A 27920-nucleotide genomic window follows, 5' to 3' on the forward strand; every position below is an offset into this window, starting at 1 on the left:
ATAGGAATAAATAAAACAGATTTTCATTTATTCCCATTTCATATTTATTCAGTTATACATATTTTGAAATACAGGGTGTTTATAAAGTCCTGGACCCATTTTGATGTTTAATAACTCATAAAATAATAAAGATAGATTTAAATTAATAACATAAATGGTTAAATAGACTCAAAAAGTTTCATGACCCTTGTCAATGAACTTCCACGTGTGCCCACTTCGTCGCACGGAGAATATCAAGTCGATAGTCAATTTCACGCCAGGTAGCGACAAGCATGTCGGCATCCACAGAGCCATTTGCGCACATTATGGCGATTAACAATGCCAGAAACATGAAAGGATGCTTCATCGGAGAACATTATGCTCTTCAGAAAATCAGCAGCATCTTCTATCCTTCTTAGCATATCTGTTGCAAAGGCCATCCTCCTAGGCCTATCGTTCGGTTCCAAAACTTGAACAATTTGAACTTTGTATGCATGCAGTCTTAATTTTTTCTTAATAGCCTTGTACACCGTCGAAATTGGCATATCCGATTCTGTTGCCGTTGATCTCACAGATATTCTAGGATTGTGTAAAAATGTCTCTCTGACACGCTCAACATCAAAATCACTTGTGCAAGGACGTCTGGAACGTTTCTGATCTTCGATACTTCCAATTTCTAGAAAGTTCTTTTTCCACCGCAAGATGCTGTTTTTGGATGGAGGATCTTTTTGGTAAATTCTTCTGAAATTTCTCTGTGCTTGCACTATCGATTTCATTTCTATGAACCACCATAAAATCTGTGCTTTCTCTTGTGGTGTATGCATTCTCCTTAATATCCGCTCGAATAAAACATCACATACAAAAGTACTACATAGAACAAACACATCAAAAGTAAACATAACATTGCAATAGTTGCCAAAAACAAAAGAGAGAAAAATGCAATTAATAAGCAGACAGTATTTAGAAAAGTACAGATATTTAGACTGGAAAATGAAATTATCTGAAAATAACCACACGCGCAGACGATATTTACAAAAGTAAAAATATTCAAACCTGAAAAGGAAAATATATGAGTTATTCCATCAATAAATGTCATAAGTTTGTTTATATCTTTATTATTTTATGAATTATTAAACATCAAAATGGGTCCGGGACTTTATAAACACCCTGTATATTTCTCAATTCAAGCTCATTCACTGAAGTGATTTTTTAAAAAAAATATGTAATAAATATTGTATAGTGAAGTTTTTCTCAAATCAGCTAGATATGTATCAAATATTTTTTTTACAAAATGATAATGAATATTTTATTTCCCTTGCTGTGTAATTACAAATTATTAGTTTCATTACAGTGCCACAATTTCTCTAATACATCTTAATTAAGAAAAATTAAAAACAATTGTTTAATCTGCACAAATTTCCTTTCTAAAAAAACCGACAGCTGTTGTTTAAATAATTTTTTAGTTAGATTTAAAAGCCCTTTATAGCCGTAAAATAAGATTTTTCAATTAATAATTCGCCAAATTTGGCATTACGCGAGAGTTATTCGGAAAGAAAGATTCAATTTCTCAAAAACATCACATATTTGTTCAATTTTTTATTTAATTCCTTACATATTTCTCTATTTTTCTACATAATTTCCAAATTAGCTAAAACGTTTGTTATAATGTCTCATAAACGTTTTATGTCTAATTCATAGAAGTCTGCTGTCTATGAGGATAACAGTCTTTAACTGTTTTTTTCTTTTCGTCATCTGTGACGGAGCACTTGACGCCGATAAAATCCTTTATGTAGCGGAGAAAATGAAAATACCGAGGTGCCAAGTCTGGATCGTACGATGAGTTGCCAGTCTGTTCCCATCCAAATGATCTGATCAGAGTTTGGAAGTGAAGCCATTATCAGTTGAGTCTGGCATTATCATGCAGCAATAAAATTCTAGATCTCAGAATGACACGTCATTCATTCTCCATCGCACGTCGTAAAAGGAAGCGGCTGCATTTATTGTTGTCCTTTTTGCATAAACTCGACTATCAAAACTCCATGTCAATCTCGAAAAGTGATTGCCGTAACTTTGCGATGTTGAGATTGCCCACTTCTCTTTGATTCTGATTGCTGTTGTCGTGTGACTCCATTCTGTTATCTGACGTTTGAATTCTGAGATCATGTGAGAAATACATATTTCGTCCTATCAGATAATTTTCTCTAAAAACTGATCAACTTCCTTATGACATCAATTGAAAAATATCAAAAACACAAGTCATTTTTTTTTTTCATTTGCTGTTCCTTAGTAAGTAAGTAGTCTGGGACCCAATGCACGTACAATTTTCGAAACTGCAAATTTTCAGGGACAATTTTATGCAAATTTCTTGTACCCACATTCCGAATTTATAATGCTTAAGTTGAAATTAGAATCGGTATCCATGAATTTTTAATTTCTTGTATACGTAGTATAGAAAAAGTATAGTAATCGTCAAAAAATTGAAACTAAAGGTTTTGGATGAATCTTCACGCTTCAGACCTCCTTGAGTTTGAAAAACAAGTTTTTCGAAAATGTCCTTCTGTCTATCTGTCTATCTCTAACAAAAATAACTCAAACACGCTTTGAGTTAGACTTATATAATTTGGTATACAGGTTTCAAACCATTTGTAGATTTCTATCAAGTTTTTGAGTAAAATCTGTTCAGAGGAAGAAGTCCGTCTGTTCGATTATAAATTAACGTGATAATTACAAAACTAAGAGAGCTGGATAGACGAAATTTGGTACACATATTTAACATCTGTAGTGCAGACACCAGTCAAATTTTGAGTTAAAACCAACAAAAGGTTGACTGTCTGTCGGTCTGTACTTTCAGAAAGATGTAATCGCGATAATTCAAAAACTCAGTGATTTAGATATATCAATTTAAGTATGAGATTTTATAACTACAAGTGTAGTTTTGAGTCAAATCGCTGTTTCAATCGATTGAGAAAAACGTATTGGAAGCACAAATTCGATTTTTGGATACTGTTAACACTATGTCAGGGATTAATCGCCAAAAATCACTCGATAGATTCATAAAAAATGTTAAATTCCCATTAATTGTTAATATTTCGTAACTATCGTAGACAAGCGCTATGAAAAGCGTTCTCTGGCATGACAAGTTTATTGCAGAATATATGAAAAATTTTTGGGAAGATACTCCAGCTGCTTTCATCCAAGGAAAAAAAGATTTTTCAACATGGTTACCATGGTGACCACCATTGACAAACTCTCCTACGATCACTAAGACCAGCCTCATCGCTGATCATCATGATTATTTTCCTGTCCGTTTTAGAAGTTTTCACTCACTTAAGATTTTGCTGTCACTTATCGCCTTGGGGTCATACACCTCCCTTGTCGCTGTCGATAATTACTGCTGCTGAAACGTTCCTTGATGTCAGAAACTGAATCACTGAACGTATTTCACAGTTGAAGGTGTTGTCAATTATTTTAAACTGACATTATTAAGAGCACACTGCAACAATAATAATGGAAATAGAGTCGTTTGACGAACAAGGCAATCCAGGAGTTAATGCAGATGCGCGTTTAAATGTTCGCACTTTATTCGATTAACTACTGCAATTGGAACATTACTTTCCGAATAACTCTCATACTTAAACCTTTCAACATCGAGTAATTATTTCAAGGATTCATGCTGCGTTTCGAAAGATGAAAAAAATTATATCTGTATTAATAATAAAGATGAATATCTGTGTCTGCCTGCGAATCTCTGTGCGTGAGTGTTGGCGTTCTATTTGACCTTCAGAAACCAAATTTGGCATAAATATACCTTGGAGGTTAAGAATGTGCACTTGAAAGCAATTTTTTAGAAAGATTAATAAATTAAAAATTCAGTTGAAATTTGAAGTTTGCCTGCATAAGTTTTCAAAAATACAATTGCATAAATATTATTTTAATACCGTCTTAAAAAATTATCCTTAACTATCCAATTTACAAGTTGAGCAAATTTCCCATAAATTCAGCAATTTTTCAAAAATATTTTTTGTTCTTTTTCCAACAATAGATTACACTTTTTGTACTCTATTGTTCATATATATGAAATTTCGTGGCCTATTATTTACTTTCTTTCGAATGAGTGTCAGTTGAAAAATGAAATCTAATTGTTTGATCTAAACGGTGCTGTTATATTTTATAGTTTTCACAATTTAGATAATATATTACTCATCATAAATTAAAAAGTTTTATTCTATTATTTTGAATGTGTAATGATTTTAAGATTAGTTTTCACCATTTGAAGATACATTTTTTAGAGTGCCAGTAAAAATTTTCGTTTGATTAATAATTTTTTTCTATTCAGTTTTCTCAGATTCATTATTAAATGATGCATCTCATATAAAATTAAAGTTTAACAAAGATTATTCGATTGATTGATAATTAGATTTTCAAGACCTTGAAATAGAGTATTGTCACTAGGAAAACACAACTATACTTAAACTTAAGGTTCTATCTGATGGAAAACGTCAGAAAAATCTATTGCACACTTCCATTTTTACGTATACAAAAGAAGTTAAATTTAGCAACAGTATGTAAAAGAAACCACTCATCCATCGAAAGCGTGCATAATATCCAGCATGCATATGTACACAACTGATATATTCTATTTTTTTTCGTGACAATTTGATAGATTCGAGCCCAAAGATATTTCAAAAGAAATATCCGAATTGCTTTTACTTCTTTTCAGTCTGTTTGAACAAGTGTTCTATTTCTATATTTACCCGAAGGAATTTTTTTTTTGATGAAACTATTGTTCAAATAACATAAAATCACGTCTTATACCCCATCTCGACTTTAAAAAGGATTTTACATTTCTGGTTATACTATTCCTTTACTATTAAAGTCATAAATATATAAAACAGAAGGTTAATTTAAAGACCTCCTACATTTCAGGACCTTAACAATACTCTATTATTTCACGCAATTTTAATTATATTTTTAAAAATTTTAATTCATAATTTTTTTAATACTTAAAGTAACCTCGTTTATTTAAGGTAGGTGACCATGTTGACAAATCGTTTTTTTCTGCGAAAAAATAATTTATATTAAATTTAATATTTTTAATGATTGAATAGTTTTCTTTATAAAACTGTTTGATTTTGTTTCTAAGTCCATTTTGGGAGAAGTCACAGTGATTTTTATATTTGCATTTATTTACTTTTTGATGTTATTTTATATCTTAAAAATATGTTTTCTCAAATTCTTTTCTTTGATAGAACTTTCTTACGAAAAACGTCATAAATTAAAGTCTAACGCATATTTATTAATAAAATTGGATATAATAATTTCTAAATATATGCTGCATTTCATAAACTAGAGAATAAGCAATCTATTCATTTAGAAATATTTTATAGTTATTTTAATGCACCATAGGCGAAAGAAATTGAGAATTTCATGTTATTTACCAGTCGAACCCCGATATTCAAAGAGTGGATAGAAATATAGCTTATTTTTTAGTTCAAGAACTAGGTAATACATTTTTTAAGTTTTAAACAAATGATTAATAACCTCTAAATAAATATTTCTTCTTTAATGTATACCTCTTTTTACCCCCCCCCCCCCAAAAAAAAAGAAGGGAAAAAATGCTCGGCCTTCTAATTTTTAAATCACTTTTGTCATTTACCTGGTGTATTTTGATCCCATATATGTTTTTGCAACCTTTTTTATGCAAAAATTTAAAAATATAACTATTTTAAAGCAAAAAAGAAAAAAAAAATCATCCCCCACGGTTGCCTTATTGAAAACGATTGCAATGACAGGAATAGTGAGGCCATTGTTAAAATGAGATTTGAGAATTATTAAGTTTATTATTTCAATATAATAATTACTAATTATTAGATTAAAAATTATGATTAATTAGAAATTGAGTGAGATTTTGCAGTTTTTCACGCTAGCTTCTGAAAATAGTATCACACAAAAAATAATTCTTATACTACCCGAAAAGCGACCCGTTGATTAAAATGATACGCATAGACTCCAATAAAGTATTTTCTATTGCATATTATAAATGTGAAATGGAACATACTTTTAATATTTGAAATTTACATGAAAGTAATTTTATATATGAGCAATACTTATGAATTTAAAATAATCCATCATCTTGAGGTGTAAAAAGTATTCTACGTCACACATATATTGGTCAATATATTCGTAATATTTCTAATAATATTTTGTCGGATATCCATTAGCGAGAATAAGTGCCTTGAGTCTCTTTGGTATAGATTCCAGCAAATTTGCTGTTAATTAACTGATATGGAGTCCCATTCTTGATTAAGTGTTTTGCATGATTGATTGAACAGTTGAGCGAGGTCTACCGATCAAAACAGAAAATTCGTTGTAATATTTACTATTATTACGAAGCTTTAAAATTCGTTCTCTTTCGGAAACACTCATTTCTTTATTTTTACGATACCTTACGGAATTTCCAGTTTCTTACTGCATTAAAAATTCCATCGAAATGCTTTTAAATAACTCGCCAGCCATCAACGTCATCATTAAAACTAAACCAATCACAAAGTAACTACGAAAACTTTTTACCCTACGATAAATCGCCAATTTTAAGTTTTTAGTAAACATTGCCCCTATTGTAATATATGTTCTGATTTTTTTATAAACATTTGCATTTGATAAAAGATATTTTATCAGTTTATGCTAATTTTATGTTAATTTCGGCAAAATTAGAGTAACAAAGTAGTTCTAACTTTCAAGAAAACGCTCCTGTACGAATACTTCTACACTCACTGTGGCAATTTCAATTTACAATTAATATGTACTGCGAATAGGTTTGTTGATGAACTTTTGTTCATTTATCTAACTGTAAGAAGTTATTCATTTATCTCCATTTTTTCTCTTTTTTCGCGACATTCCCCCCCCCCACAGTTTGCACATATATTCTAATTTGTTTAAGAGAGATTTTACTCTTTTCTTATCATTAGTTCCTTTTGTATAGGTTCCTAAATAGGTAGTTCTAACTATTCAATATATATCTTAGAAGGTGACAACTATAACCTTCAAAGGTATTCTGCATCATATCCTGTCACTAACAAGGAAACTTCAAAAATAAAGGATAATACTCCATCGTAAAAATAACTCCGAGGGAAAATAATGAGCTACGTACTTTCCAAAACAGAAATTTGGTTCTCGAGTATTGTTTGAGACATTGTTCGCGTGAAACGATTCCAAGTCTAATTATCCGCACTTGGAACTACTAATTACTTGGAAAGCCTTCCTTTCATTGTCAGGGTTTTGTTTGCTTCAGAACACATTAAAAGAAGTATCCGTGGCTCATTAATTATTGGAGACTATTTCTTAAATAAGTCTGATTTTAACGCAAATAGTAATTTAAACCCTGTCTTAATCGATTTTTAAAAAGGTTGAATAATTTATTACAAGTTTTTGCAACAGCTTGCATTTTAATAATGTTAAATTTGGCTTAAAATACACCCAATTTGTTGTTTGTTTGTTTCTTATGGCACTTGCCATGGACAAGCCCGCTGTTACGGAGACAGCGATTTTAAGCCGGTGGGGGAGCGCCTCTTGTTTTTTATAGTGGCGCCAACTAGGGCCAAGAGTACGACTTTGCTACTCACGCATCACTCATTCGCTTGCACAACCCCTTTTTACAGGAGGGCACATTCACACATCTCACAGATAGAACAACGGAAGAACAACCATGCCCAAACCGGGACTCGAACCCAGGACGTCCGGATCACGGGGAAGATGCGCTACCCCTATGCCAGGACGCCGGCACACCCAATTTGTAAAAAACCATTATGTAAATAGTAAATAAAGTGCACCAGGGTCTAAGAAATCACACCGATGAATAAAGGGTGCCCCAAAATTAATGCAAGGTTTGAGTTTGTCACCACTCGTGCAATAAAATATTGGCGACCCTATTGAAAAAACCATTTGACAGCTGATAGTTTAGGGTTAAAAAAATGGAGCGTTACAAGACAGAACAACTTGTTAACACAAGATTTGAATTAAATAAAAGACACAGTTTTTTTCATTAAATTGTTATATTTTTATTGAATTGCAAAGTTCACAGAATAGGGTTATGTATGAAATAACAAATAGGGCAAATGGCCTCCACAGCTTTATTGGCACATACGCACTCTTTTGTCGAAAATTTCCATGACCATTTTGCATAAATGTAACTGAATTTTGTTGATGCAGCATTGAATTTCCTCCCCTTACACTTTCTTGTGGACTTGTTGGCATAGACATTTGAATAATACCCCAAAGAAAGAAATCCAATAGTGTTAAATCACACGATCTAGGGGTCCAATTCTCCACTTTTCGAAATGTGACCTGCAAAACTTTCATTATTTTTGAAACACTGTTCAAAAATGAAAATACGTTGTTCTAACGTGTAACGTTCTATTTTTACTAACTAAACTATTAGCTGACAAATGTTTTTTAATAGACGGGCAACACTTTACTGCACGAATGGTGGGTGGCAAATTCAAATCTTTCGTCAATTTCGGGACAACCTTTACAAACACAGGATTTAAGGAATGGTTGAGAATTTCAATATATAAAATGATTAGCCATTCTTGAAATGTATTTGGATAATCAGGAATAATGGCTTGGATAATTTAAATTAAATCCATTATGCATACTTGGAGTTTATGATTCTTTCAATGAAAGAGGATGCATAAGAGTTTCCTAAAGAAGTCATGCCTCGTCGTGCCTTTAATAATTTGTGTCTGAGAAATCTATTGCAAATTGCATGTTAGTCTTTAGTGGCATAAAAGTTTCATTTTCTAATTTCTCACATAATTAGCAGATCATTAATCATTCTTTTTTTAGATTTCTGTGGTGTAATAAAAACAAGCGATTAAAGTTCTTATGAAGCAACGAAAGAGGTTTGAATTTTATTACAGTAATGAAATTAGTTACTTCTTAGAGCAATTTTATTACAGCTGAAAATCATGCAAAAAATACTTAAAAAATAATTAAAATAAAAAAAGGAACAATTTATATTAGTATAATTAAAAGCGCGATTTTCAAAACTATAAAATGGTATAAAAACCAAATTTGTGCTACAATATTTGAGAAAGATATGGCGAAAAAAGTACAAAGATTTCATTTAATTTTTAATTAAATGAAAGTAAAAAAATATATATATATTCAAAATACACAACTCACCTTTTCTGCAAATCTACTTATATTATTATCGATTCGTTTTTCTTTTAAAACCATTTAAATTTTAAATTTTCTTCCTCTGTACTAAAAGTCAAGTCAAAAATCTCTTATTATTTTATTGAAATCATTTATCAAATGTACTTTATTTAATCCCGCACACGTAATAAATCATTGTTTCAAAATGCACATTCGAAAGATTCGTGTGCATAAAATCCAGCTATAGAAAATTACGAATATGAAACGAGCTACGAAATCTTAAGACTTGGTGCGTGTTTAGCTACCGATCAATATAGAAACGAAAATAACCGAAGCCAATAAAAGGGAACTTAAGCGATGTGTGCGTGAAATACTGAATGGATCTATATTTCATAAGCCAGAATAATCATCCAGGCATAAGAATTTTTATTAATATAATATTCTCACCATGAAATTTCTATGACGGTGATGTATTGACCTGTCAGCATTCTGTTTTATTCAATATTACCGCCATGAAAGATTTTGAGAAAAATTTTCTTTCACTTTTTGCTTGCATAAAGAAATGCATTATGGATTTTGAAATAATAAAGATTAAATTGGAGGCTTTTAACGTATTTTTTATGTATGACTTAATTTTATATAACGGTTTTAATTGCATCCCTCTTTTACGTCTTTTGTTGGAGACGCACTCTTCCAAATAATTGAAATCTTTTAAATAATTAATAAAAGTAATTTTGCATATTTTAATCACACTTGTTCTATATCTATAATTAGTCAAAAATGAAATGAAAATTTCACTCTTTTCTGCTGTAAGACTTACGAAAGTATTACCGCAGAAAAATGATTTTTCATCATTTTAAAATTTAAAAAATAATTTTTCCAATAACGCTAATATTTTTTGCTGTATTGCCGTAAAATTATTATTGATTTCGCGAATAAAGTTTAAGTTCAGAATTAAGTAATTGTACAAGATTTTCAAAGTACGTTTCTTTTTATATTCTGTTCTTTTTGAAGATTAATTGGATGTTAAAATATATTGAAAGAAACTTTTGAAATGCATGCATATTCACAGTGAAAATACAAGCTTTATACCATTGTGTTCATGGAACACAACGTCGTAAGGCTTCTAAAACAAATACAAGTTCGAATGCCTATGGAAAATTGAAGTTTGAAAATATTTTGCAGAGGAAGCCGTTGAAATAAATTTAATTGCAATTTTTATCTCCCGTTAATCCTAGCGAACCAACTAATCACTAAAAGCGGCTAGTACTGCAATGAAATGAAGTGGCAATTCTAATGAAAATATAACTGAACGTGCAGGAGGGGTAAATATAAGATCGAATCCATTTAATATAAGTATATCCATTTATTTAAATATCCACTATCCATTAAATAAAAGGAAATATCCATTTATTTAAAAACAGCTGAGAAATAATTGCCACATAATTTTATTCACAGGTAATATCACTAATACTTTAAGCTGGAGCACAAAGACACTCTAAGCTGGAATTGCTATTCATTCAGGAGAGAAAGGAAGTTAAATATAATCGAATGGAACTAAGCGGTAATCAGGCGGTGACTAAATTGGCATGGAATTTTATCGGTTGCTCTTACGCTTAAAAGAACTTTTAATATGGAAGGTTTATTTGCACATTGTTTTTCTTTATTTGAAATTAATGTAATAATAAAGCTATATTTGGACAAAATTATAGAAAGTACCATTTGCCAACAAATCTTTAAATTATTTTATGAGCATATGCATGGTGCCATCACATAATTTATGCACTTCCGAGAGAGATAAGTTACTCAAAGATGAGTCAATAACAGTGCAATTTTAAAGAGTTCGGATGCTATTTGGAAATTACAAATAACTTCTATCCTCTCTCCCTCATGCACGCACGCACACACACACACACACACACACACACACACATACACACACACACACACACACACACACACACACACACACACACACACACACACACACACACACCCACACACCCACACACACACACACACACACACACACACACACACACACACACACACTCATCATTGAGTAACTATTGGCAGAGAGAATAAAATGTGCAGTTTCACCAATGTGGTCTTATTAGTTATGCTTTGTGCACTATGAACTGCTGTCTGCAAAAACGAGCTCCTGCACACCAATACTGGAATACAACCTATTCAGAATAGAATTTTGCATGGTTAAATCAATGATTATGTGAAGCGGGATTCTTCATTTAAGGAACAACGGAATAACATCGGTGAAATAGATAGTTTTATGCCTAGTCAATTCATATAACAATATATGACATCTCTGATCTTCCCCCAAACAAAGTTTTAAAGGATCTTGATTTGGAATCAGTCGCATCCAAGCTGTAATGCTCAAAGATTTCATTTTAACACAAGCGGAGCTGTAGAAGTGTTGAACCTCCTATCTCTAAGGAATTATATTTCCCTAAGGAAGGCTGCTATAATGACTGTTATTGTAATGGATAATTATCAGCATTCGTAAAATATTAAGCTATTTCTGCTCGGAACTGCTGTCAAATTTCCCATTATACTTTACTTGGTATAGATTTATAAACTTTAATTTTTATTTAATATTTTTAAAAAAGTCGAAATGAATTTTTTTCTGCAATACTGTTTTATTAATTATTCCTTAAAATAGTCGAGTCAATATTAGTTCCCCTTGACCAGCACTGTCTGGTTCATCTGGAACAGTGGAGTTTTTCGTTTATCTTGTAATGGAACTTCCAGTTTTAAGGAATATCGTTAGTGAAATAGAAGAAGATTAATTGAATCTCTTAAGTTATTGATTATAGAAATAAATTATTTTTTATATGTGGATGATAATGTTAGACCACAGAAAATTGAGCTTATCTGTCAACATGTTCTCAATGATAGCATTAAGAAAATGAAATGTCTTTTGCTGGCATGGCTTAAAACCTCCATTACATTCGGTTCTATTTCAAATATTTTGTTTATAGTAAGAGATTTAAAGATTCTTATTTACTTTTGATGATCATGCTGGGCCCCATAAAAATAGGCTTATTGGCAATATATTTTTGATGATGGCATAGAACGAGTGGGAAAGTATTCTTGCTCAGATTTATATCCTGCTACTTTGCAGGTCTCATTTCCGCGTTTTGATACCAAGAGGAATTCTTGTTTAATCTCTCTCTCTCTTGATGATCAGATTGGACGAAACCAGATCGGCTTATCGATCTGTTTGACGATCACATCAATCAAGTAGAAAGGTTTTCTCTTTGACTTGATTTAAATATCAAAAACGTTAATCTCCACCTTGAATGTTTCATTATAGATCTTAATTTTGGTATTATTCTCAGCCTCAGGAATTCAGATTTATCAATCGGTATCTTGATGGTGAATGAATAGAGTTGTTCTACTCTTGACTTGATTTAGATCACATGAAAAATACGTGAGACTAATTATGGTGAGAAGTAATCCTTCTAAATCTTTTTTTCAAAATCTTTAAATTAGTTGTAACAAACGATGTTTTATCTTAGCTTATTAGCTTTGATGCTTTCCTTTCATGCTGAAATCACTCAGTTTTGCTTCCTATAAGGAAAAGCGATGTCAATATTATCTTCAATCTAATGTAGGACAAATTCTTTATAACAATTCATCTTTTTTAATAAGTTTGTTTGATTATAAAGGATTACTTTTTGTTTAAAAATGAACTTTTGTCTTCTCGTATACTAATTACATAAAAAGACAAGTAATACAGGGTGTTCATTAATTATTGTCGGGGTTTCCATACCTCATAACTTTCGAATAACAAATATTACGCAGAAACCGATTACGCATTCGTAAATTACAACTCAAAGAATTTTACTTGGCAACAATGTGATCTTAGCGCATTTGCAGTCTGGGTAATTATGACGTCAAAAATAAAAGCGATCGTGCAGAAAAAGCAATGTGTGTATTGTGGTTTTTCGAAACTAAACAGTCATAACTACTCAACGTCGCTTCAGGACCACGTACAAGAAAGATCCACCTTCGGATAATTCTATCAGACGCTGGTTAACACAGTTTCAGGAAACTGGTAGCGTTCTACACCGAAAGGGAGCGGGAAGATCGAGCACCAGATATAACACTGCTGGACTTCTTTCTATGGGGGTTTGTCAAGAACATTGTGTACAAGACCCCTGTGCCCTCCCTTGATGAACTGAAGCGCATAATTATTACTGCGATTTAAAATGTTACCCCATAAATGCTGGAGAACACGTGGAGGGAAATCGAATTTCGTCTCGATGTGTTACGAGCCACGAAGGGCAGCCATGTGCAAATTCATTAATCTTTTTAATATTATTAATAAAATTCTTTGAGTTGTAATTTACGAATACATAATCGGTTTTTGCGTAATATTTGTTATTCGAAAGTTATGAGGTACAGAAACCCCGACAATAATTAATGAACACCTTGTATAACCGTTAAAAAATATTTGATATCGCTATTTCAACTTAGAAGTGAATGAAGCAAATGATATTTAATACACACTATCACTAAATTACATTCATGCAACCAAATATTACTGGCGAAATGAATAAATTTGTTACCAAAACTGTTTATTTTCAACAAAATTGTAAATATACGTCATATTTGAGAAGATATTCGTCAGAGAGTTGACCGACTCCATATGATGTGGGCGTGGAGAGAATAATTCAAATATGCAAAAAGAAGGTAAATTAGTTTTAACATGCAAACTGAACACCAAAACTTTAGAAAAATAACAAGTTTTGGTTACATATAACGGAGAGAAAGAAGCCAAAAATTCCAGTTTCATTACTTCCACTCTTCAACGAAGTTAAGCAAAAAACTCATTTTATTGTGTAAGTATATGAGAAAAAAGAGAGAATACTCACGTGAATTGATATTGTTATTAAATAATTTAGAAATTATCTTTGAATTAAAATAATGTGATTTAAAAATGATTACACAAGGCATTGAAATTTTTATTTATTTATTTACATAGTTTTAAATGCTTCCATTTGTTGTTTTTTACTTTGATTCTTAAAAACAAATATGAGTGCTTCGCAAGCCAGCATTCGCAAAATTTTTATACAACTTACATTGACGAGAAATAAGTTAAATCTAATTAATGTATTCAAATTTTTGAATAAAATACTGCCTACTATTAAATACGTGTTTTCTATATGGTTCTTTGAATTAGGATTTAGTTAAACGTTATTTATTCTAAAGTTCTCATTGAAAATAATGACGAAATCAAAAGCTCAACTATTTCAGTTTGTACATTCCACTTATTAATTTAAAGTAAGGTTTGATACAAATTGTTTTTAAAAATATGGAAATCAAATTATTATTTGGAAACCATTACGAAGTTTTATTATTAATGGTACGCTTCCACATTGTTATTTTTTTGATAAAATAATTTTGATGTTTCTGTCCGACTCTGACAAAATGTCGATTTTCGGATTTTTATTTATTAGATAATAAATATTTTAAATTCTAAATCATTTTGATTTTTGCTGGCTTCTAACGACAGATATTTGAAATATTCTATATAGAATAATTAGAACTTAGTACAATTTACAATATTTTAAATTCAGTTTTTTTAATATGTTTTCGGTTATTATTATTCAATGTTTTCACTTAAATAAGTTGAGTAAATCATTGTACTTAATAAAGCTCTAATTTTTTAAAAAAATCATAAGAACATTTTCAGAAAGTAATGGAAACAAAGTATTTCCCTTACGCACATAAATATTTTTCCGAAAATATTCCTATAAAAAGTTAGAATTCTATTTTACTTGCAAGAGAATTAAATTTTTGCTCACGTCTCCTATCAAAGATGTTTTTAAATTATAATTTCTTGCAAAATTGGGACTAATTTTCTGCAAAAGATTTCATTGTTTCAACGAAATTCAAACTGTTATGATTATACATCATTTGTTTAATCTCGTGTTTTTTCCCCATTATTAGGAATTAAGAAAGAAAAATTTGCATATTATCTACGAGCACAATTTGTAAGGTAAATATGAAAAGGAAATTACAACAATGCAAAATACAATGTGCAATTTGATTTGGATTATCTTGGCAACTGCGGAGCAGCAAGTTGATTTTAATTTTCCTTATTAAGCAAGCATATAGATATTAAAATAATACAGTTTTCCTGTGTGCCGCAGTTCTACCGTTTAAAAATATTTTGTTATTGAAATCACCAACATGAAGTTATGTATTTAGATTTGATCGAACTTAAATCCAATGAATAAACGGGAATGAACTGGTCATCAAAGGTCATCAATATAGCTTGTGCTTCATTGATTCTATATAAAGTGTCTTTAAATTGTAGCTCAATGGCAACTTTCTAAACTGTTAAAGTAAGGAATTTACTTCTAAATTGCTTTAAAAAAAATCACATTTTATTTTGTCTCAAAGAAAAAATGAGCTCCCGAGAACGTAACGGTGACTACGTTTTGATGCAGGTTCTTTGTTATAACAAAGAGAAAGTCTTGTAATAGTTAAAAAACTTGAATATAAGACTTCGGCACGTATGAGGGGCCGCGGTGGTCTGGTGGTAAGGTCTCGGCTTCGGAATCGGAGGGTTTCAGGTTCGAGACCCGATCCCACCGAAGTACCGTCGTGTAAGCGGGTCTGGTGCACGTTAAACGTCCTGGCCAAACGTCCTCCCGCTGGTGTGGCGCAGTGTGGAAAGGGGGGTGCCAACTCAGGTGTCGTCCTCGTCATCTGACCGCGGTTCAAAATTACGAGATCCGTCCCAAAATAGCCCAGTGTTGCTTTAAAACGGGACGTTAATATAAATAAAATAAAACTAAACTTCGGCGCGTCTGTTTTTTCAGGCCTCTCTGAGTCTGAAAAACATATCTGTGTGTGTGTTTGTCTCTGTGTCTGTCTGCAAGTGAAAATAAATCCAAGAAGCTTTGAGCTACATGAGTGAATTTACTGATATGTATTAAATTCAGAGCAAAATTCATTCAGAGGACTTCGGTCTGTCCGGCTGGATGAGTACAAGTAAACATAATAACAATGAAACATATAGAGCTAGATTGATAAAATTTCGCACTAGGTTTCACAATTACAATATACAAACTCTTATCAAATTTTGAATCAAATCTGTATAAAGAGTGACAGTTTATTGGCCTGTATTTTCATAGGGATATAAACATAATAACTGAAAGGTAAAGTGACTAAATCAATGAAATTTTATATGTGAAATTTGACTACAATTGTAGCTGTATGACAAATTATTATTTTAATTATTTGGAAAAAAAGTCCGAAATGTATATTTTGTTTTCTATAACATGTGTATTAATCGCATGTGAGCAATTATTTGCCAAAGATCGTATACTAGAATCAGTAAAAAAAAAAAAAAAATCTAAATTTCATTGGTATTTCGTAACTATTGCTCGTCAATGCCATGAAATTATACACAAGTATAATCTTTACTATCACATCTTTACTATACTGCGAAACACATAACTCGCATGTGCTGGACTTTAAAAATAAAAATCTGAATTCCAATCCACAATTTCATATGGGAAATCCTTTATAAGATAGTATGCGAGACAGATTTGAAGAGACTCCTCACATTGAATTTTCGACTCAAATTCCATAAAATATAATTCTTTATTTTACTTAGAATAATTTTTTAACTGGAAAATATATGTTTACTTCAACAATTCAGAAATGAACTAATAGACCACGATTAGAATAGATCTCCAGTATATCGTTTTAATATTCCTTTATCTCAAATACAAAACCTGCAGTAATGAATAAAGCATTCATGGGTAAGAAATTTCATCTTCTGAAATAATTTATTCAATAACTTTTGCTTTACTTTAACATATTTATGTGAAACGTGTCGGAAACTGAAATAAAGCATGCACAATTTAATTCTTTCATTTAATAGACAACCAAGTAAAGTTCAAGCCTTGATGTTTAAGCAGTGACTAACGTTATGATATAGAGACAAATGATTCAAAGGCCTGTAGTATTTCCACAAATTGCTGCGTTTACTCAAGACTAACAATATTTAGACTTTTAAAGAATCGATAATTTTAATAACAATAATAATAATAAAAATTAAAATGAAATCTACGATTGCAGATTTTAAGTTATCATGTGAGAACATTATTATTTTTTAAGTCATTATTTGTCTAATTAATTTAAGTCATTAGCCAGTTTAAACCGGTTTGAAACAATCACGAGACTTCTCTATCGGTCTCTATCCCTCTCTCTATATATAATGATATTTTTTTAAACTCTCATTTTTAATTTTTATAGCTGGCAAACAAAATTTTGGAGTGATTTTGAGATGAAATAACGTCTATGATGTCACAATTTCACGTCAATCTTTTAAAAATGCATCTGCTGTCAAAAAAGCACGCGTAATAATAAAGCGATACTGGTGAAAGCAGATCAACATTTTAGAAACGCACCTGCTTTCAAAGAAGCATACATAATAATAAAGCAATACTGGTAAAAGCAGTTGAAAAAATATATGCGATTAAAAGATGATGAAAATTGGCATTTATGCTTTATTAATTGCCTACGCGATTTCGAGCTTCAATATTCATTGCCTACGCGATTTCGAACTTCAAAACTTCCTAACCAAAACAACATCATGTTCTCCCATGATAATAATAATAATAATATATTTCATTTATCGAAAATGATAAACAAAAAGATGAAAGAAAAGAGAGTCAAAGAAATTAAAATCATCAATAGGAATTATCTACAATAATTAGGAATTTGGAATAGGAATATTGATAATCAATAGAAATGTGGATTTAAAACACCAAATGAATTGCAAATTGTAAATATATTCTCATCAATAAACTATTCCATGCAGTTTTGTATGTAAACTTTTCTGAATATTTAATTTAAACAATAGTAGCAAAAAAATGTGGGAGATTAAATATTTAAGATGGATTTAATTTGAATGGATGATAATTTTTAATGTTATAGGGAAGGTTTATGGAAAAATAATCCAAAAGTTTATTGTTATACGTCATTTTTCAAAAACTGCTTGCATTGGTATTTGAAATAACTTCAACACAAACTTTAATTTCAAACAAACTGTTACAAACTAATCAATAAGCCGTTTAAGGTACAGAAATGTATTGTTTTTCAATGTATCATTATCAGTTACTTACTGTCATGAATTCTTGCTATTTTATGTGTTTCTGTTATAAATAAGCTTTAGCATTTTATAAAGACAGATTTCGTTCTGTAAGATGATTACGATGGAAGTGATAAGGACTTTATTAAGGCAGCAGTCGGTAAGTATTTAAATTAGTGGGTGTAGGCATGCAACCTTGAGCAGTTCCATGGCCAAAAATGACGCAAATCTCAGGACATGAAATTTTAATTTTTACTTTACGCATGCATTTCATTAATTTTTTTTTTATGTCTGACTGGCTACTGACTTTTATAACTGTATGTTCTTGTTAAGTTAGACAATATTTAAACTTGATTTATTTATCTTAAATATTTAACCAGTTAAATGCGGATTGATTGCTTTAAAGTCTCTCAAGTCCCCTTTTTTAAAATCAAGCGATGTCGCATATACACGTCAAACGCTATACAAATGGTTGAATTTTAAATTTTACAAAAATATCATAATAAAGCGTGTAAGTTTTAATTTTTATCTTGTAAAACATTACATATAGACCGCCAAAATGAAGATACAGGTTTATATGCGGACACGTCGAACGCACATAACTTTAGACGGCTTAAAAATACCTCGATAAACTTTAATGGATTTAATAAAGAATATCTTTTTGAAATTTTATCAAAAATTTGTCTTTAGCAACAAAATAACACAATCAGCATTTCAGCATTGAGACATTTCTTTTAATGATAATACTTAACTCATATCATTGAATATGTATTTTATGCTCGCATCAACTTTCATGGATTTTTAATTTTAACCAGTTTATTTAAGTGATTGACGATTTGGATGTTTAAAAAATGCTTAAAATGATGATGACAAGTTTTCGCTAAAAAATGTCGTCCATTATTTTTTTTTTATTTATTTCTTTGGAATCGTTTGACACGACTAGCATAAAACATGTAATTTAAAAATACAAATGTGTAACACAAAAGACAGAAAAATTAAAGACATAATGTAAATAGCAAATAATTCAAATTTTAGAAACATTTAAATACAATGACTTTGTATCAAAGTATTATTATATAATTAAAAATACTCACTGTTTATTGATTAAAAAGTGAGATAAAATTAGTAAATGAATGTAAGTGCTTTAAACGTTATTAAAATATTTCAAACACTTCATTTTTTTTTATCAAAAAATAGGCCAACAAATTAAGTTATTATGAAACTGGACTAATAATTTTTTTTTGGTATATAATCATTTATATTATATGCAATTAATATTAGAAACTGAATACAATTAATAAAAATTATAAGCAAATGAAATTATCATATAAAGCTTTTGTTCTTAAATTTATAACCGGCCTTGGCTTTTAAGAATGAAAGGTCTTGTCAAGTTATATTGAAATATTAGATGCCAGGATTTGAGACAACATTCAATCTTTTAAATTTTTAAATTATGTGGTTACGAAAACGATACAATAAATTATATATGTGACATCTTGTAAACATTTTTTTTTGAAAATTTCGAATACATATAAGCTTTTAAAATGCGTCATCAATTATAACCTTCAAAAAATATTAAAATGCAAAATATTAACGCATGCTGTTTTAATTTTAGCTAAAAGGACAAAAAGGAAAATGTATACATTTACCTTTTTCATTTTTTAGGTTCAGCATAGAATACTAATGTGTTCCGGTCAGATCAGGATTATTCTGGTTTTGAAGCTTGTCGAAATGTTTCGACTGTTTCCGGTTTTAATGATTTTTGTTGCGGTTTTCGTTGTAAGATTACATTATTAAGAAACAAAATATAATTACATTATAACAACAAATTGTTTTAATAATTTTTGTGTATTTTTTTGGCAATGAATATTGTATTTTCGGTGATAAATAACGTATGGATTAAAAAAAATAAAGATGTAGATTGAGGAATTCCGAAGAATTAAACAATTATCGGTATTATTCAATTCAGATCTCAACACTTTTACTTTTGGGCAGTTTTACCTCGCTCAGGGGGTAAAACTTCTATATAAAGTATAGAGAAAGTATTATTATCATTAAAAAAAAAACTATCGGATTCGTGATATTGAAGAATTTCTGCTTTCCAAATGTCTCTAAATTAAAAAAAAATTGACACTATGTTTGGCTGCAATGCAAAACATTTCAACCTACATAAATGACATTTGATATATGATATTAACATCAAATTCACAGAATGTTTCATTTTTACCAAATTATGAGGGAAATTCATATGGGGGAAGTCTGCCCGAATGTGCGAATATAAGCTAAACAGATAACTACAAAAAGAAGAGAGCTACATGGATGAAATTTAGTATATAGATTTAATATTTAAAGTGTAGATAACTTTCAGATTTGAAACAAAATATGTGCAAAATAAAATGTTAAATTTGGAACCACCCAAAAATAAATTAAAAACCATACGTCTGCCAGATTGTACTTTCACAAGCTTGTCAACATGATAATTCAAAACGCAGTTGCTTAAATAAATGAAATTTGGTATTAATCTATAATTATATCTAGTTTCGATTATTTGGTTGGAAAAAACACGTCCAAAATAGAAGTACGATTTTCGGGCATTACTAACTTTATATCAGGATTAATCGCCAAGGAGTTTTCGATAGAAACAATAAGAATGCTACATTTACACCAAAGATCAAAGTTTTGTAACTATTGTTTTTAAAGGCCATACAATGCATTCGAGATCTTATTTGAGATCTTATTGATATACTTAAGATACAGGAGCAGAGATGTAACACACTGTTATTAGTATATGAAAAAGTTCTGGGAGACGACTTAGACTAGTTTGAAATTGCAACGGATTTCTAAATTGTAAAAATATTGAAATGTTGTCTAAACAATTTTGATGGCATGACGAAACACGAACACAAGAAATGCTGCTTAATATTGGGGATTTTCCATATGATATCTGAGATTTAGAATGGAAAACGATACAGTGGATATTTATAAGCTATTTCACCACTTAGTCCCATATTATACGCAAAGCATATTACTGACAACTGCAGAATACTCTTTTTTCAATTTTGAAAAACGGTAACAAAAAAATCTTCCCCTGAGACAAAATCAACGGTAGTGGGCAACTCGAAATTTTCTTATATATTCCTAAATGTAGGTAGTAATTCTCTACCATCTTTTATAAACAATATTAGGCATGACCGTGGACGCTGCCAGTGCTCAATCTTTTATTTTGGTGAGCGTTTTATGAATTATAGTATTGTAAAAGAAACTGAATATACATTTGGATGCATTTTTGACGACAAATTGACAATAAATTTGATGCAGAACTATGATTTTGGTAACAAGGTCAAATACCGAATTTCAACTAAATCGTGGAATTTTTAAATCATCACGTTTTATATGCATGCGAATGTACAAATCTTCAAAAACCAACTTTGATAAAAATGATTCAAAATTTGAAATTTTGGTATAAATCTACACTTTAAATGCTAAAACTTTATATCAAACATCATTTATTTACTTTTTTACTTTCTATTTATCGTGTTCATTTGTACTCGGACAGATAGAAAAAAATATTTTCTGCAAATGAATTTTGCTCAAAATTTAAAAGAAATCTACAATTTAACTTTAGTTATATTAACGTCCCATTTTAAAGCAATTCTAGGGTTATTTTAGGACCGACATCGTAATTTTGAACCACAGTTAGATGACGAGGACGACACCTGAGTTGGCACTCCCATATCCACACCAGTGACAGCACGTTGGCCCTGACGGATTTAACGTGCAACAGACTTTACACGACGGTTCTTCGCTGGAATCGGGTCTCGAACCTGAAACCCTACGGTTCACGAGTCGAGACCTTACCACCAGGCCACCAGTGACTAACGAAATCTACAAATTTAGTGTAAAGACTACATAACAAATTTCACTTGTTTAACTCAAAACATTTTTAAATTTTCGAATTCCGAGGCAGAGAGTTATAGACATAACTTTAAAGATGTTTTTTTTTGGATTCAGAAAGGTGAGAAAGATGAAGATTCGCCAAAATCTTGCGTTCGAACTTTTTTTTGACAATAATAAAGATTTCTCTTTGTATATTCCGTATACGAAAAAATAACAATCTGCTTCATTTCTGTGAAAATGGGTTTCCTCGATTTTCAGTCTTTAATGATTCTCGACTTTTAAAATTCTTCGGCAATCCGAAATATTCTTAAAGTTAAATCTTGCATCGCTAAATATGCAGATTTGCTCTTCTAATGTCGTTTCCACTTATTTTACTACTGAATAAGCGTTGACGTCTAGTCGAATGTTGTAAAAAAAAAAAAATCACCCAGACAGTGCAACGCGTCGCTTTTTCACACCATTTTAATATTTCCCGACAAAGATTGTCATGTTCCTACGAACACGTGCTCATTTATATCTAGATCTTGGCTGACTTTACTTAAGGCTCAAAAATTCTGGAGAGAAATAAAGAACTAAATATATGACCGGAAAAGTGTGCCAGTGAATTTGGCACCTCTGGCCCCATACGTTGGGCGCGAAAAAATCTAAGCATCTGATTTGAAACAACGATTTCTTTGTTCTCGGTAACGATTGTTTTTATTCTTTTATACAAAAGTTACTTTGACGTCATATGACGAATTTAAACTTAAAAAATATATTTAAAGATGAATGAGGACATCGACTTCAAAAGCCCAAGAGCAATGAATAACTTGGTGTTTTAAAAAAGTTAGTGGATTATTGATATTTAAAGTCCGGAGATTTGTCCATGTTTTAATGCTTCTGTTACACATATGCTTAGAAATAATAAGCTAATTAATAACCTGAATTATGTAATAATAACTCAATTAATTATTATTAATATTAATAGTAATAGTTAATTAATAGTTATTAATAATTAAATTAATCGATCAATAACACAGTTAATAATTATTTATAATTAAATTAACGGATTAACAATACAATTAATAATTATTAATAATTAAATTAACACATTAACAAATACTATTAATGATTATTAATAATTAAATTAACTAGTTAATTATACAATTAATAATTATTAATAATTAAATTAACCAATTAACAATACAATTGATAATTATTAGTAGTTAAATTAACTAATTCACATTACAATTATGAATTATAAATAATTAAGTTAAACAATTAACAATCCGATTTATGATTATTAATAATTAATTAATTAACAATGCAATTAATAATTTAATAATTATTATAATTTGGTAATAGTAATAATAACAATTATTTAATAACTTAGTACTTGTAATATTAATTACAGTAGTTTAACTTTCAATCCAATGCTATTTTAATATTATAGGATATTCATAAAATCCATGTGCATTATAAAGTAGATATAATATTGTAAGAAAAGGTGGTAGAAAAAATCTGTAAAAAGCATTAAAAATCTTTATGCATCTAGTTTGTTTAATATGATTTTTTTTATAAATTTAACTTAAACACTTTCTATAGTTTTATGTTTATTGAAATAGGGCTTTCCTAGAAGAAAATGTAAATTTTGTTCTTTGGTTCTATAAATTAAAATCTACCGATTGTCCAAAGGTGATTTATGTTCCAAAACAAGAAAAATAACGATAAATGAAAAATAAAATAAAATATTCTTTTTAAATTAAAAAAAAATATTCCTTTTTCGGAACCACTTTTGATATCTTGTTTCTCTTGGGAGAGAAGTTAGATAGTGAATTTTACGAGTTTGTAGTTTTATAAATTAAAATCTTCCGAAGGCATAGAATGGAAGGAATATGTGGATAAATTAAATCCAACAACGGCATAGAATGGAAGGAATAGTTGGATAAATTAAATCCAACGGAGTCATAGAATGCAATATAAGATATTACTTATGAAAAGTAATTTTATATCCAATTGGGGAAAAGAAAGAAATAGAATTTAGTTTCTTTTTTCATCGGTTGAAAATGATTTCAAAATTGAAGTAATTTTTAATATTTAAGGACAAAAAAGATGTAATGAGCTTTCCTACTCATTTATAAAAATCATTTCACTTATTCGGATAATCACAATTTTATTTTTGAATTTCACAAAAAATTGATAAGTTAGCATCATTTTATTCAAACTCACAAACAAAATCTTTTAATGATCTCTAATACTTTTGAACTTTCCGGAGACCGTTTCACAACATTATGCCTTCAAAGAAATCGAAAATTCAAAAGACGGTGAAAATTAGTTTCCTAACTTTCTTACAGAATCGTAAGGCAACAACCAAAAAATAAATGAAGAAAGAAAAAAGCAATGTTCACCTTTCCTGAATCTATGTTTCGGATGTTGGATTTTGAAATAAACCTGCGCCTTGCCACGTGTTCTTGACATCATTGCGCAAGTACAAATCACTTAAACCTCACTCATTTCTGCCCCCAAATTACTTGTTAAAGGAAGTTTCTGTCATTGTTTTTTCAGATTAGAGTAATGACCTAAAATTTGATGCTAATCTGGAGAAGCAAAATAAACGCTAGTATTTAATTTTCTAGATAGAATACTTTATATAGATAAATTTTTTTGATGAATTAAGCAAGACTGAGTTTAAATATTATACAAAGGGAACTAAAGTATTAATTAAGGGCTAATTCATTTAATGAATTAATAAAAAGATCCACGTGATTAATCAATATTATGATTTATTATAGTATACAAGTGATGTTAAATTACTGGCAGCGAGGACTCGGTTTAATTATTATATGAAAAAACTTAATTAAGGAACAATGGATTTTATGATTTAATAAAAACTTAGCAGTTACACATTAGAATAATGATTTGAAATTTATTGTGAATTTGGAAAAGCAATATAAAAGCTCGTATTTCATTTCCTAGATAGAATACTTTATAAAGGCAGAAAAATTTCTGATGAATTAAACACCACTTGGTATAGTTATTATATAAAGGATATTAAAGTGTTGATTAATGGCTAATTGATTTAAAGAATTAATAAAAAGATCCACTTGATTAATCAGTATTATAATTTTATTTTAATATGCAAGTGATGTTAAATTTCTGATAGTTTAAACGGTTTAATTATTATGTGAGGAAAATTTAATTAAGGGAGCATATTTTGTAAATAAAAATTTTACTTCATAATAATAGTTATATTACATAATACTTACTTGTTTTACTACATATTAAAAATTTATATGTTATTTCTTTGATTAAAAAGATACATTAAATGAAACAATACTATAGTTTTGTTGAAACAAATAAATGTATTTAAATTTTAAAGAAAAATACTGTATGCAGCTGATTTTATCAGAAAATGTTTTCAAATTCATTTTTGAAGTAATCATGATCACAATTCATGATTAATATTTTTGGAGATGATATCAATAAGTTTATTACAGAAAGGTCCTTATTCATGTACCACTAAATATCTTTGGAGCACTTAAAGAAATCATAAATATTTTGCTTATTTATCAAATCATAAAGGATAAAATTACCAAGGATATTATTAAGACGAATCGTAAGTATAATACAGCATTAATATTCTCAATGTTAAATTTTTTAATTCGGTTGCTAATTCAAAACTCTTTTCCTTCCGAAATATTTTGCAAATTTCGGATTCAAAAGATAATTATCATGTAGTCGCTTTCTAGCTGGAAGTATCATTAAGATTACTTCAAGAACCATAATGATTAGCATTAGAATTGTTTTATTCTATTTTATTATTGATGTAATCACTCATATTAATTTTAAGAAAGTGAATTATCTCTGATCAAGGAAAATGTTTTCTACTTCTGTAAATAATAAAGTACAATATCTGTATTATTTGTTGGTACTTTTCAGAACAAACCGTTAGACATAGAGCTGTCAAATTTCGAATATATATAGTTAGAATGTAAAAATGTACATTTTAGAGCCAATTTTTTGAAATTTTAATTAACTAAGAGGTATGCAAAATTTTGACATTTTTACTTCATGACTGGAGAAAATTTTATAGTCAAGATTAGCTTCAAAAATAATATATTTTAATTTAATTAAATCTAATGATTTCCTAATTTTTATCTTAATCTAGTACATGTAAACTTTATTATGAAATATTCTCTTATTTCTGGATCCAAGTCCCACTTTTTTTTATTTAATTATCTTTAAGAAACTCTTAACGAAATTGCAGAACTCCATGGTTCCCACACCAGGAATGAAATGATAAAAATCCTTAACACTTACACATACCTTTTAAAGATACCTAAAATTCTCTTGCCTAAATTGACACGCGGCATATAAACCTTTTTCCATGAAAAAGCAAAGAAAGCTTTCCTCAGTTTCCTGCACAAAAAAACCTTTCTTTTTAATGGATATTACAATTTTTTTAATAATAAAGATTAATTAACATTAGCTAATTTCTGTCTGGTATTGTTTCTACAATTAGTTCATTATTAATAAATCTCTTTAGGCTCATTAACATACTGAAATATTGCTTTATTCGCTTTCACATTAGGTTAATTTTTTTAAAAAAAATGAATTCATAATTCACGTCAATTTACTGACCCCTGAAGAAATAAAATCATGCATATACTGGCATTGATAATCCAAACAATAGGAGATGTAACTTCTTGTAATTTTATTATATATCAGAAATAAACATAACTGTTTCAGAATGTTCTGTGACTATTTCATCAGAGCACCAATTAATCGAAGAACAAGGTTATGCTTTCAGCGATATTAACCTTGATTTAGCATTAACATAGATTATCTACTATAAATCATGGTTCTGCTGCTAACATAAAGTAAATCATCTGTAGTAAGAATTTTGTGATATGTAACAATCTGTGACTTAGTAGATATACCAAAAAGTTTCTGAATTAGAAAAATCACGGAAAATGAGAAATACTAAGCACATCTTTTTTCGTACTTCGTAATTTTGATTTTTGTTATGTCAACAGGTTTGTTACTTGAAAACAAACACGTCACAAAACACAGAATATTAACTGGTCTTTCCATGATATTATTTCGAATACTAACGCACGTTTAAGTTATTTCTCGGATAATTTGTTTTCATAATTAATAAATGATACATCCAAATCTAAAAACGTCTTACTGCAGATTATGATAATGGCTTTATATGCAAGAGGAATGAACTCTTTTGTTATTAGACATAAGAAACGTAGTTTCTTTTACTTAAAACTGACTTTAAGGTTTTTTTCTAAGAAATTTTCAAGAACTTCCCACAATTAATACAAATCGTATAATTTTTTTCTGTTATTCAAATTTTATACTAAACCTTTATAAAGCTTACCAACGACTGAAGTAAATAGAATTAAAAGTATTAGATTCAAGCAAAAAATTGTAAAGAAGAGTTATAGAAAAATAAGTAATATGGCAAAAATTATCTTGCAACGAATAAGAATAAATAAGTAATGATAATTTTTCAGACCAAAAATTTAGATTTCAGTATAAAGTATTTCAAGAAAGAGGATATTTAGTATTATATTGTAATAAATAGAAGTAATATGATAATGGTAATTATTATTATATTAGTAATATGATATTATTTTTCATTTTTTTATAGAATAGGCAGGAAACATATCAAAATTTTCAATTTTCAATTTTATCGCTGTTTTAAATTGTTATAGTAGATGTTTAATTTTGGCAGCTCGCTATCATAAAGCCCCTAAGTAGAATT

Source organism: Argiope bruennichi, chromosome 5 (genome assembly GCF_947563725.1).
Source record: "Argiope bruennichi chromosome 5, qqArgBrue1.1, whole genome shotgun sequence".
In the NCBI taxonomy this organism is placed as follows: domain Eukaryota; kingdom Metazoa; phylum Arthropoda; class Arachnida; order Araneae; family Araneidae; genus Argiope; species Argiope bruennichi.